The following is a 14,528-nucleotide window of genomic DNA, read 5'->3' on the forward strand; positions in this document are numbered from 1 at the left end:
TACTTGGCAGGGGCAAAGAGGAGTGGTAGCAAGGTTCCCTGGGAAGGGTGTAACAGAATGCCTGTGGGGTTGTAAATTAAAATAATTCTGTAGAGTCTTCGGGCATGTTCTCCTGGGTGGCTGGGTTTGGGCAGCATTGTCAAATTCTTCTAACTATTTTCAGTAACTGTAATTGCATAGCACTGTCATTTAGATGCTCGTTTCACTTGGGGCACCTGGGTAGCTGCGTCGGATTCTGTGTCTCCCTTGCTCTCTGCCCCTCCCCCCTAATACTCTGTCTCTCAAAAATGAATACACGTTAAAAAAAAAATTAGATGTTCGTGTCACATTTAGACTTTAAATCACATGATTTGTCCATGTCTTTAGTTTTGAAATTTTTTTGTTTTGTTTCATCTGATTATCATGATCCAGGAGAGAGCATACTTCTTTATATTGCTGCAGGGATTAAACCGTACAGAATTGGCTACTGAGATCACTTGTAGGCCTGAGTACAATAGATGAGTGTTTGTGGTGTATGACTTTTTAGACCTCACATATCCCCCATTCTGCTCACTGTTGCTTATAAAATGTAACTTTTCTTATATTAGTGATAATGGTTAACATTTATATGGCATTTACAGTGATTTACATATGTATTTACTTATTTGGTGTCATGTGATTTACATATGTATTTACTTATTTAGTGTCATGTGATTTACATGTATTAACTCATTGAACCCTCAGGTTGCGCAGTGAATAAATAATGTTTTTATCCCCATTTTACATATTTGGAGTCTCTGGCAACAAGAGAGTCTTCAATTTGCCCAAGGTTGCTTTAACTAAAGATGGAAATATATAATAAAAACTAAAAATAGGGGTTACAGTAATATTAGGCAATATCAATACATACCAATTACTGAATTTTTATATAAGAATTCACTATTCATGGAGCACCTGAGTGGCTCAGGCAGTTAAGCTGCCGACTTCAGCTCAGGTCATGATCTCACGGTTCATGAGTTGGAGCCCCGCATTGGGCCCTCTGCTGTCATTCTGTGTCTCCCTCTCTCTCTGCCACTCCCCTGCTCATGCTCTGTCTTTCTGTCTGTAGCAATAAATAAATGTTAAATTTTTTTTTAATATTTCACTATTCATTATTTTAATTTTCCCAGTATTGTTATAAAGTAGACATTATTCCTTTTCCTTTCCAGAAAATAAGTTCAGAGAAGTAAATACATTTTCTGCAGGTCCCACAGCTAAGTTAGTGGCTTAATTAGAATTGAAATGCATGTACTTCTGACTCTAAGACAGGTGCTCTTAAAATTATAAGGCATTATTTCTCAAGGAACCATATCAGGAAGGGCAGTAACTCATCAGCATAATATACAGCTTGAGTAACCAAAATCGAATAATTTTTTTTTGGAATGCAGTTTCATAGCAGTGTGGGAAGATACCTCATGAGTCCTGATACTCTGTATTTTGTGGCCTTCAGAAAAGAAATGTCATTTCTTTTTCAATAATGTTTAGTTCAACTCTGGCCTACTTTTATGCATATTTAGATAGGAAGTGGTTTTTAAGATGAAACACATTGTTGAAGTTTTTGATTTATTCTCCTGCTTGTCTTTTTAGACTTCTCATTTATTTTTCTTGACATGAAATGAATGTCCTTTACCTACTTCAAAATCAGTTTATATTTTCAATTTAATGCTACTAACTGCCATTTGTTGTAGCATTGAACCAGGCACCAAGAGGTATATGTTCTGTTCATCGATCACTATTGACTTATTGGCTACATGATGCTGAATCCTCCAAATGACAAGTAAATAAGTTTTGAAATTGTGCCAATATTTTATCCACACTGTAACATTTCTCTACTTATTTAAGAAATGCTACATAGTGGACAAGTTTTCATTTTTATCTGGTTGACAACATGTAACCTGTCATTTGAGATAGTGAAAGACTGATTTCCATCTACTTAATCAGCAGTAAACAGGTATGAAAGTCACACAAAGAAGGCCTTTAAGAGCTTTGGCTCTGAGATGCCACATAAGTAGAAAAATAGTGAATTATTTCCTGTACTAATTCTGATAATTGACATACATATTGTCAAGTAAAAATGCATGCTCTGATCAAGGCCTAACAGTGTGTGCTCTAAACTGTAAAGCAAACCGTAATCTTGCCTAGAGTTTTAACTTTGATTCTACATTGGCATGAATTCATTTCAACTTTACCAGCACCGATACTCAGTACTCAGCATTTTGCTAGAAGAGAAGGACAAAAAATGAGGAATTTCTAAATTAGCACCAGATTTACTTGTTCATTTTACCTTCAGTTTAGTTCTTTCTAAACTGCCCAATCTTCTTCCTGTTGTAAGTAATCCCTCCATGCCCAAGTTCTGATTTTATCTACTCTCCCTGGGAAAGGGTGACAAAATCATTCTTTTTGAGGGAACAGTGGCCTTGTTGGCTTTTTGTTTAGTAATTGGTTACTAATTAATGATTAGTAATTAATTTCTTCCCTACCGCACTCAGTTAAAATAAATCCAGATAAATTACATATGCAGATATTAATGTTTGTATTTATAACTTGATGGCAAATTTTATTTAAAATTATAGAATAGACACTTATCATATATATCATTTGCATTTCAAATTTTTGTATGGAATTGGGTAGGAAAGGTTGGTGTCTCGGAGTTCAAAATAAAAATGCTCTGGCGTCTTAAGTAGCTGCTTTTAGGTGAGCATCTATCTTGATAAAGACAAAACAAATAAGCAACAAAAAACCAAGGTGGGAGGAAACTTAGAAAGGAAATATGCCTTCAGAGAAAGAGTAGGGTAATCATTATTTAGCTAAGTAACAGTGATTAGCTGCATCTCCTTGTAAGTACATCCAAATAAGCTCGAAACAGGATAGGTGACAAAAGAAAGCCGAACAGGTGATTTTTCAAGCTGATAGTGTAACCAAAGCAAAGCCAGTTCGCTCCTTGATGAGCAAGAAACTGCAACCCATTCAGTTGTTGCCCAAAGAAATATTTATTTGTAGCAAATAAGGAGATCACCAGGGAATGGCCTCTAAAGCCTGTGACTCCCTGAGAGAGGGTGAGTGGATTCCTTTTGTTGAGGGTTAGGATGAAGCATAGATAGGGAAGCCATATCGTCCTCTGTAGAGGCAGGTATAAGGCCATGCATGCGCCTTAAGGAAACATGGCAATACACATATTGTATGTTATGCAAATGAGTCTGAGGCAGAGATGTTAGTAGTATTATGAGGTAAAGGTGACTGTAGGTCATACCAAAGGTCACCCCACGGTCCAGTCCATCTGCACAGGTATGCCAGTTGGGTGTAACTCAGATGGTCTCAGTGGTCTGGACTGGCAGGAGGTTTTGTCTGGGTAGTCTCCATCTCCTGAGGGGTGGTTTAGGGTTTCTTTTCCTGAGTCAAGAGGAAAACCCAAGGGAAGAGCTTAAGGGGAAATGTAAGATAAGGATTAGTGAGTACAAGAAGGTGGGCGGTCAAGGACAGGTCTTGGGGTCTAGCTGGTGACAGGAGGACAGTTCAAAAGAAGCCTGGACATTATAACACACTGAACAAAGGACTTGTCTATTTCAGAAGGGAAGTTGTCTACCTCCCAACAGAAAATAAATATTCAAACTTAATTTCATTAAATAGATTGATGTTGAAAACTGACCTCCATGCCTCAGAGCCAGAGTACAACATGAAGACAGAGTTGGGGATAACAAGGATTATTATTATTATTATTATTATTAATTATTATTATTACTATTATTATTGCTTTGCTGTGCAAAGGAGGTTGCAGCAGGCTATGGCCTTCAAAAAACTGCAAACATGCCCAGAGGAAAGAGTTGGGGGGGATTAATTGAAAAATACAGGACTTAGCTGGTTTTGACAAAAGTTGTGTACTTGATGCCAACCTCCTTTGTCATGTCTTTAGGCCGGTAGCTGATGAAATTTTGGGGTGATGGTGGGGGGGTCTGGAGCTGATGACCAAGAAAGAATTCAAAACATCTTTGGTGCAAAAAGGTGTTTTTATTAAAGCACAGGTTCAGGGCCTGTGAGCCAGAAGAGCTGCACTGGGGGGTCGTGATGGGTAACTCATTTTATACTGTCAGGTTGGGATGGGGTCAGGGATAGAGTAAGTCTCTAAGGAATTTTGGAAGCAAGGTTTCCAGGACCTTGAGGGGCTCGCTGTTGCTAGGGAAATATCATTTACTGCCGTTTAATAAAACCTCTGTCATGAGACCCTTCACATGCATATTGGGGGGGTGCATAAGCTTGGAGTATGATTGCCAGCATATATCTTGGGACCGTTGAGATAAAGGAAGTAGATGTACAGGATCCTCAAGGTTGGGATGTTAAGCTAAGGTTCTCTTTTGTCCCCAGCAAAGTGTCATCCTTGTGACAGCTGAGCTCCTAGAGGGAGATCACTGCTGGTCTCAAGGACTTGTTAGTGGACTGTAGGTAGTAAGGGAATTTAATTTTTCACTTGCCTTAGTTTCCCACATCACCATGGCAAGCACTTAAACCCCGTTCCTTTGTTCTTGGGTAGCCAGGAGTGTCCTAGGAATATCCTGCATATTCCACCAGGGAGCAGGGTGTATGCCAGTATTTTGCCCTCATCTTGCCCTACACTCCCTCATCAGTAGTGGGTTGAAATAAAAGGCTGAGAAGGAAGAAGGGCAGGTTTGCAGAAGAGGCCAACAAGGTTACGTTAAAATCCAGCTTCACCGAAGCACTAGTGCAGCCATTTGGATTTTTGTTCATCTTTATATTTTTAAGCGGTTTCAAGATTTCTCTCCCAAAAGTCTTCCCACTTAGACCTAACAGGTGCCTGTTTCTCCTCATTCTTGGAAAACCTTGATATTATCAACTTCTAATTTTTTTATCTGATAATTGTTGAGTAGCATCTTCTTTTTTCAACTCCAAGTTTGAGTATTTTTATTCATTCATTCATTCATTGTGGTGGGGGAGAGAAGGGTCAGAGAGAGGGAGAGAGAGAGAATCCCCAGCAGACTCCACACTGTCCACACAAAGCCTGACAAGGAACTGGGACTGACAAACTGTGGGGTCATGACCTGAGCCAAAATCTAGAGTTGGACACTTAACCAACAGCCACTTGGGTGCCTCTCCAAGTTTGAGTATTTTAGTTTTTAGCAGTGGGTACCAAATGAGCTGAAGGTAAATTTCTTCTAAGTAGCTACTCATAATTTGCTTCCTTGAGAAGAGGCACCATCTCCTTTTATAACATGGTTTTTTGTTGATTGATAGCCCTGATGAGCATCTTTTCATATACTAATTTATCTATTCTTTGCCCATTTTCTTGTTGATTTCTAGGCATTGACTATCGTGCATCCTAATATCTCGATGTTGTAAGCATTGTAAATAAATTTATACTGCTTATATGATGTTGAGGAAGAATACCTTTCTCTGCTCTGTGGTCCTTCTAACTGGACTCAGAATCAAATTGACATGAGACAGGTAAACAGAAGATAAAATTTAGTTGTGTACATACAGGGAATCCACCCAGATGTGAAATTCCAAAGACAGTGAGGCCACAGGAAGGTGATAGGAGCTAAGGAGAGAGGTAGGGCCTGAGGACCCAAAGGGAAGAAGGCCATTAGCAGGAAGGAAAACACCAGATTGTTCTCTTATGCACATGAGTTCCTTCAGTAAAGGGGGCCACTGTTGATAGTTCTCTTCTTGGTGTGCTCTCCTTTCCAATGTAAATTTAGGCACTTTGGAGGGAAGCAGAGCACCTTTCCTTTGAACTCAAAATAATCTTTGTGCTAAGGTGGTGCTTTAGGGGGTGTCTCATCCCACAACCATTCAATGTTCTTCTTTGACAATAAATATTTAGTTTCCAGATAATTAAATCTGTGTAAACTTAATCATTAAAGCTTTATTTTTATCTTATTTAAGAAATCTTAATGAATTGGATGTCTGGGTGGCTCATTTGGTTAAGCGTCCGGACTTGGACTCAGGTCATGATCTCGAGGTTCGTGAGTTCGAGCCCTATATCAGTTCTATGCTGACAGCCAGCTCAGAGCCTGGAGCCTGTTTCAGTTTCTGTGTCTACCTCTCTCTCTGACCGTCCCCTGCTCATGCTGTCTCTCTCTCTCTCTCTCTCAGAAACAAAACATTAAAAAAAAGTCTTAATGAGTTTCCCCAAACAAAAAGATACTCTTACAGTTTCTTCTGTTCATTTCAAAAGTTTGACTTACACATTGAAGTCTTCTATCCATCCAGATTTGTGTATGCATTTTATTTTCAACATTTCTGGATCCGTATTGGTAGATATGTTAGAACCTTTTAAACATTTCAGTCCTAGTGCTCTGTTTAAAAGTACTAGGGAAACTAACTTACTTGTATTTCAAATACCACCATATTTGGGTCATTTTGTCCTTTAATATTTTTCCATATTATTTTTCTTGTTTGCCTGTAATTGCACAGTTTGACAAAATTGTTTACTTGCTCTGACCCATCAGTTGTTTCTGTGGCATATTCTGAGTTGAACTTGGGGTCAAAGAAGTAAGTTAGTTTGCTGTATCAGGAAAAAGATGTCATTGCCCCCTTCTAGATTCATCTTTAGACCTGAAGCACTCGTTCTTCAGTGGCTGAAAGTGTTGGCTCTTGACACTTTACAAGTGAGTTCCTCCATCCCTGAGAATTGTCAGAGGCCAAAGGGAACTGCCTCTCCAAGGTCATGCCCCAATCTAGGACAGCCTAGTGGCTATATTTTAAAAATTAATTTACATGAACTTATCTATTAAGGTTATTAAAACTTAATTTTCTCTGTTGCGAATGTTTACCAGCTGGGTGTCTTCTGATGTGATTTGAAGTAGGGTTTGAGAGCAAACAATCAAGAAAGAATTCTTGAGACAAAAAGGTTGTTGTAGTAACTATTGGCGAGGGCAGGACTCATGGGCAGAAAGAGCTGCCCTGGGGTGTGAGGAGGGAATGATTATATACTTTTAAGTTGGGAAGGGCAGAGAGAAAGCACGTTTCCAAAAGGATTTTCATATATTAAAGAAGACTCTCAGGACCCTGGAGGCCTGGCTATTGTCAAGCTAAGGTGGTTTCCACTCCAGCAAGGCATTGACATTAGGACAGTGGGGAGTTCCTGGAAGAACTTCACTCTCTGCCTGCCTCAAGTATGTGTCCGTGGGCTGCAGGTTATAAGGAAATTTAATTTTATCCACATTTCTTTTACCTTCGTTCTCTGCATCATCTTTTAAGATATTTGGGAAAGGTTAAAAATATTTAATATGTTTTAAAGCATTTGATATATTCAAGAGAATATATACTTATATGTGCCTATAAGTTTTAATTATAATAATAATGAATTCTCATGAACTTGAGACTCAAATCCAAAATGAGAAAGTGTTGGGGAAATATAATTAAAATAAAAATTTCCTGCCAACACAGAAAACCTCTCCAAAAGGGCAGAAGAAAAAGCAGTTTTACTATTGAATAAGCATTAAATCCTAATGCGATGTGCATCACAGGTCGTCCACTAAAGAGGTTGCAAAGGCAGAAAGAAATCTTACCCTTTTTTTTTTTTTTTATAACCAAGTAGGTACAACCCATTACAGCCTTGTTCTCAAGTGAAAAATTAACCAGTCGTCAGGTAAGAGAACTTGACAGCAGCATTTGTCACACATAGTTCATCCTAAATTCACTTGGTAGATGGGAGTGACCATCTGGGTTAGCTAATTGGTTTTATCCAAAGGACGAATAAATTTCTCATATCTTAATTATGGGTAATTTTGTTGCAAAGCTCCTGCTGAAATTAGGCTTCTGGCCTCCCACAGAAAATGGGAGATAGGCATGCTCTTTTCTTTGATGATTACTTTTCAGACATGGCTCCCAAGTCCTAGAAGGAAGGTATTCCTGGACTGTAAAGCTGGAAAGAAGCTTATTTGGATTTTTAATAGTTTTATGTACATCTCAGAGAAACAGGGAAAGAATTTATAATTAAAACTTTCCTTTAAAAATGCTCTCAAAGGTGGCAGGGGAAATTTAATTTTTTAATTTTTCTATTAGTATTCAGACTTACAAACATATATAATGTGATACCTGTCAGCAATTTATAATACCATTTTTTATATCCTTTCCCATAATTGATGTAGCCAGACTTCTTAATTTCTGCAAATACAACAAGTAGCAAATGGTATCTTTTTTTTTTTTGTTTTAGTCAACTCTTTACCCAACATGGGACTTGAATTCATGACCTTGACATCAAGAGTCATGTGCTCTACTGGCAGAGCCAGTCAGGTATCCCTGGGAAATGGTATCTTGTGTGTCTTTCAGATACTTCTTGTAAGCCACTTGAGATTTTCTCAACATCACCATCTCTTATTCCTGTTACTGTATAACCAGAGTGGCCTTCTAGCATTCTCAAGTAAGCAGAAGTAATAGTATTTGCCTCATGCCCTTCCTAAGCTTGGGGATTCCAGGCTTCTTGGGGATTCCGTGGTATGTTCTGGAATTCTGCTCTGTGGCCATGCATGTGGACCATGGGATGCACTTTGAATAGGGGATATGATAAATGGAGAGTATATTTTTTCACACCTCAGCCATCTCCTCCATGGTGGATTGACCTAAGATGTAATGAAACACCTTCTCAGAAGAGAATCCTATAGGATAATCAGTCACACTTAGCTGCAACCAGGTCATCAGTACACCCTCATCTTGGCTCTTCTTCCTTTTCTTTTCTGTTTGTCCCTCACTCCTGCTCCTGGGGATTACATTCTCTTATAAAGTAGTAGCTGAGGGACTCAGGTTAAGATATGATCTTAATTTTCATTTTGCTGATTATGTAGTCTGTATTCATCATAATTATTGAAATGCTTGTTCTTGTGTTTTGTTTGCTTTTATTGAGGGGATTTGGGATGTTTATTGTTTTTACCTGGAGAAATAGGGTTTCTTTACACATTCCAAACAGTAACGGTTAGTAAGTTATATGTTAAGGTTTTTTTCTTTCTGTTTGTTGCTTATATTTTCTTTTTAGTTTACTCTTTTTCATTGACAGAAATTTTGAATATTCATATGGTTGAATTGAACAAACTTGCTTAAATAAATTATATCCTTTCCCCAGGTAAGAAATGTATGAGACTTGGGGCGCTGGGTGGCTTAGTCGGTTAAGCATCCGACTTTCGCTTAGGTCATGATCTCGCAGTACGCGGGTTCGAGCCCCAAGTCGGGCTCTGTGCTGACTACCAGCTCAGAGCCTGGAGCCTGTTTCAGTCTGTGACTCCCTCTCTCTCTGACCCTCCCCTGCTCACGCTGTCTCTCTCTCTCTCTCCTAAGAAATAAATAAAACATTTAAAAAAAAAAAAGAAAGAAATGTATGAGACTGTATTTTCTTCTAATAACTTTCAAGATTTGTTTTTTACATTTACATCTCATTATGTATTTTGGATTTTTATCCCCTCTGAAACTCTTAGTAATTGTAAAAAGTGTGTTTAAATTATGCTTTTATCTGTTCTGGATCATGTTCTTATAGAAAGCCAACTTGCTAAATTTTTATTATTTATAATGTTTGTAGCGCTTCTGGGTTTTCTAAGGTAATAAATCACTTCTGCATAATGATAATTTTTTTACATTCTAATACATACACATACACAGACACATATACAGACACAGACACAGGCACACACACACACACACATTTAAATTTCTTTTTCTATTGCACTAGCCAAGATCACCAGTAGAATGATTGGAATTAGTGCTTAAGTGGCTTTCTTACTAGTTTCTGAATTTTAAGAGAATCCTTCTAATATTTTTTATTATAAGGGATGTTTTTCAAGTGTTTTGTCCGATTCTTGTTGGGTTCAAGAGATTCACGTATATTCCTGGTTTACTGAGTTTCTGTACTCAAAGAGTGCTGAATTTTATTACATTCATCTGCATTATGAGCTCAAATTACTGCTCTTCTCCTTTCAACTGCTATTGTGGACTATGGTCTTTACATATATACAAATGTTAAGCTACCTTTGTGATCCTGCAATGTATTCATTTTGCTTATATTGTATTATAATTAATTCATTCTCTATACCATATGTTTTTCTAATACTTTGTTGGTGAATTCTTGCATGTATATTCATTAAGTGAATTTTGGTGGGGATTAAATTAAAGTAGTAAATTAATTTATGAAGAATCAGTTGCTCTCTTCTCTATTCTATCTTTCCACTAAGCAACAGAGTTACTCTTTTCTTTTTTGTCTATCAGCAGAATTTTGTCATGTTATTCAAAGATTTCTTCTTTTAGAACTTTTTTTTCTCTTAAACTAATTCTTGGGCATAGCAAGTGCTATTATTCTCTTTGCTGATTCTGAATTTGTTGGTTTTGTGTTTACTACTTGGAAGAGAATTTTTTTTCTTTTTATTACTTAAAGATTATTGAAATTAAACTGGGAGTCTGTTGATTTGCTTAAGACCTGTGTAAGTTTGTCTTGATCAGCTGTTTTCTCTAGGTGTGAAACTCTCATCAGCAAATGATGATGACTTACTGCTACTTTCCAGCATTATATAATATTTTAAGTTTGTGTTTTCTGTCTACCAGAACTTAAACTGGCTTTACATAGTGACCTGGAAGTGCTGCATTTGTTTTCACTGTTCTTGATGCTTATGATTTTTTATTTGACTTTGATTTTATTTGATTTGTTTATACTTGAATATATTTTTCTAACTATCCAAGTCAAGGTTGAATGGTTTCTTTCAGGGTGGACCTATATAAAACACAAATTGCAATACTCTTTCACATCCATTTCTTGTTCCATCCACTTTTTGCTATATATTTATATAATGGATGATTTGAGACTCTAGTGTTAATATCATCAAAATTAGTTCTGAAATTTTTATTCCATCTGGCAACTATGGTTGCTTAACAGCTTGATGTGACAACACAGGCTGAACAGGGCATTATGCAGGCAAAAGAAAATAGCATTAGGCTTAAGTGAATCCAGCAACCAAATTGGAAGAAAAAACAGGTCACCTGTAAGGTGAATTCTACTGAAGTAGAGCTACTGCGAGAGAGATGACATCTCAAACATAAAACTCATAATCATGTTAAGGAAATGCACTTGTAGCACCCCACTGCAAAACATTTATGGACCTAAAAGAGAATATCACTGTACTTTTCTTAATTTTAAAATTCACTAGATAAATTAAAGAATAGCCACCTTTGAGAACCTATTGGCCTGAGAAATTAAGTAAACAGAACGGTACAAAGTATGCCTATATATGATGTGCAGAAAAATTAAAAGGAATAGAAGAACAACATCAAAGAAAATTTCCTTAGTATGAAAAAAGATGCTTGCAGATTCAAAGGGCTCACTAATTCTTTTGGAATATTGATGGGAAAGACATGAATTTAGATAAAATTCCTAAATTCAATGTGATGAAAATAAAATTTCCAAGTTTTTAGGGAGAAAGGCAAGTTACTTAAAAGGAGAAAGGATTAGACTATCAATAAAATTTCTCATAAGCAATCTGGAAGCTTCAGACAGGGAAAAATGCCGGAGTCCAGCTCCAGCCAGGTCCAGGGATCCCTGAAGGATGGACGTTGTCAGTGAGGGAAGGAGTGAGAGAGCCCTGAGATTCTTTCTGATCACCTGGCAGGTATCTCTGTCATATTGGTTTTGGTGTCTTTATTTATAGGTCACATGTTAACATGGCATCAGAAAATGAAATTTTTACAACTGATAGTTCTCTGTGATAAGACGTTTTGGAAAATGTACAGAAACAGGTTTTACAGAAGTCTTTTTGCAGAACTACCCCAATTATAGTGAGGCTGAGTAACTAAGAAAATGACAGGGTGTTCACATTTTAATAACACTAAGATTAAGTCATAGGTTTGTAGTTACTCTTATCCATCCTCATCATAGTTGCCAGGGTAAGGGAAGGTGTTTGTGGAATGTAGGCCTTAGGGAAGGGGCCTAAATCACCAGTTAGCAAAGGTATATGTAGTAACTTATGTTCTGCTCTTATCTGTTCCTTCTCTCTAAGTTAGGCTCTTTGTCTCCAGGTAAGACTTAATTGTCCGGTTATATTTTTTATGGCACTGGAGAGCCAACCATACCTTTAAGGAGTTTAGCTCATTTCCAATACATAGAATAGCGTCTTTGAGTGCATTTACCTTTGTGTCCAGTTTTATGATTTCTTGAATAGCTAGGGCATAGAGACATTTTTGGTTAGCTGATTTACATGTTGAGCTGTATGAACCTCTTGGACTAACGGAACGGTAGAAACAGAATTGTACATGTAAAGGTCAGTCTTTTATGAGTAAGGGTCATTAGCCTGTTTATAGCTCAAGGGAAAGTATGGAGGGAAACAGGACCTACCAGAGACACGATGTCTGTTCCCATAATCAAAAGAAGTTCCCACAATAAGTTCCTTCACGAGGTGCAGTCATCATACCAGGGCCAGAATAAGGGGGCAAGTCATTCCTGATACCGATCAACAAGGTGCCTTGGGGGTTGGTGCTCAAGCAGAAATAATTGAGTGGGGGTGGATATAGGTTGTCATCTGATTGACAAGAGACTGTGCAAAATCCTCACCAGGAGCTTTCTCGACTAGTGGGCTCAGAATGACTCCCAAGAGAAAAATAGTATGTGCATGATGTGGAGGCAAAAATGGTTGTAATACAAAAAAATTTAATCCTAGCTATGATGTAATTCACTTTCCAGAGTGAGCGATGGACATGTGTGGTTATACAAAAAAATCATGACACATATTACCCATCTACCTTATCTCAGGAAGCTACTAGAAAGATGATTCTAACCAAACAACAAATAAATCAGAACAGAACCTTCAGAACAGGGAATGAGAAATAGGATAGGAAACAGTAAATAATAAAAAACCAGAGGGACACTGGATGGCTCACTCAGTTAGACATCCAACTTCGGCTCAGGTCATGATCTTACAGCTCTTGGTTTCAAGCCCCATGTCAGGCTCTGTGCTAAGAGCTCAGAGCCTGGAGTCTCCTTCAGATTCTGTGTCTCCCTCTCTCTGACCCTCCTCCACTCATGTTCTGTCTCTCAAAAATAAATAAACATTAAAAATTTTTAAAAACCCATTACCTGGCCATATTTGTATCTAATTGGATTGTGATATTCAGAATGCAGATTTGAAATATGAATACTAAGTAATGAGGCTTAGTAGTAATGATTCTTGGCAAATAGAAAAATGCTGCAAGGAAGAGACTAATCATAGGAAGGTTTCATAAGTACTAAACTATCTCATCAAAACCTAAGAGTGGGTGGAACTGCAAAGGAATTAATGCATTCTAAGTAGATTGTAAGAGTATAAAGCATTGAAAGAAGTTAAAATGTTGAAATTGTTTCATTGTACTGGAGTAAACTCAAGAAACATGGTCAGAGTTTCTTTTGGTATATTTTAAGATAAATTTGTGTTTGATGATGAGCACAGAAGACAGATACTAGTAGAATGACAATAAGAGCCAGTATAATGTCCAATTAATAAAGGAAAGAAAAGGAATTAATAGTAATGTAGCCAATCTAGCAAAAACAAAGAAAAATAATAAAATAACAGATAAATATAAAGTGAGACAAATGGAACAAAACCCAGAAAATAAATTATTAAATTGCATGTATAGTGGATGAATCCCTCTTATTGAATGAGAAACTTGAGGTTGGCCTGCAAAGAAAGTCTTTAGGCATATGTCATTCTGGACCTGATTTCCTCCTCCATACATCTGTCTGCCTCTAAACTTATAAAATCATTTTTTGCTTTATTATTCATATTTTTCATATACAACACATTCTTGCATAATATAGTTACTAGAATAATTTTGTATCATTTTGTTTACTTAAATCTTCTGGGGGCGCCTGGGTGGCTTAGTTGGTTGAGCGTCCAACGTCAGCTTAGGTCATGATCCTGCGGTTTGTGAGTTCAAGCCTCACACTGGGCTCTGTGCTGATTAGCATAGAGCATGGAGCCTTCTTCTGTGTCTCCCTCTCTCTCCGCCCATACCTTGCTCATGCCCTGTCTCTCTCTCAAATATAAACATTTTTTTTTTTCTCAAGTGCATAAGAATTTAATAGCAGTTGAAGCAAAAGTATGCTCTCAAGATGGGAGAGCAGGCAGACCCAAAGGCAGCAAGTGCACTGGGGGGTTAGTTGTCTTCCCTTTTTATTTGGTAAGAGTTATGGGTCATAGCTCGGGTGTCTTTCACTCGGGTGCCCCCAGTCATCTAAGGGTCTCCTCTAACAGGTCATGAGGGGGAGTTTCGGGCACTCTCTGATCCTTATCAGAACTGTCATGGCAGCCATCTCCCCCCAAAGGGTGTCAAAATCACAATATAAATATATTTAATGAAGGTATAGGTTACTGTAGGACAGTGGTTATAGGGAACCACTATAATCATGTGTGTACTTGGTGTTTTAATGCTGTTTGAAACGTGTTTCTGCTCTTACTTTCCTTTTAATTTTTTTAACGTTCTTTTATTTATTTCTTTCTTAGTTTATTGTCAAGTTGGTTTCCATATAACATCCAGTGCTCATCCAAACAAGT

The sequence above is a fragment of the Hyaena hyaena genome, unplaced genomic scaffold (assembly GCF_003009895.1).
Source record: "Hyaena hyaena isolate Hyena2069 unplaced genomic scaffold, ASM300989v1 scaffold_1299, whole genome shotgun sequence".
Classification (NCBI taxonomy): domain Eukaryota; kingdom Metazoa; phylum Chordata; class Mammalia; order Carnivora; family Hyaenidae; genus Hyaena; species Hyaena hyaena.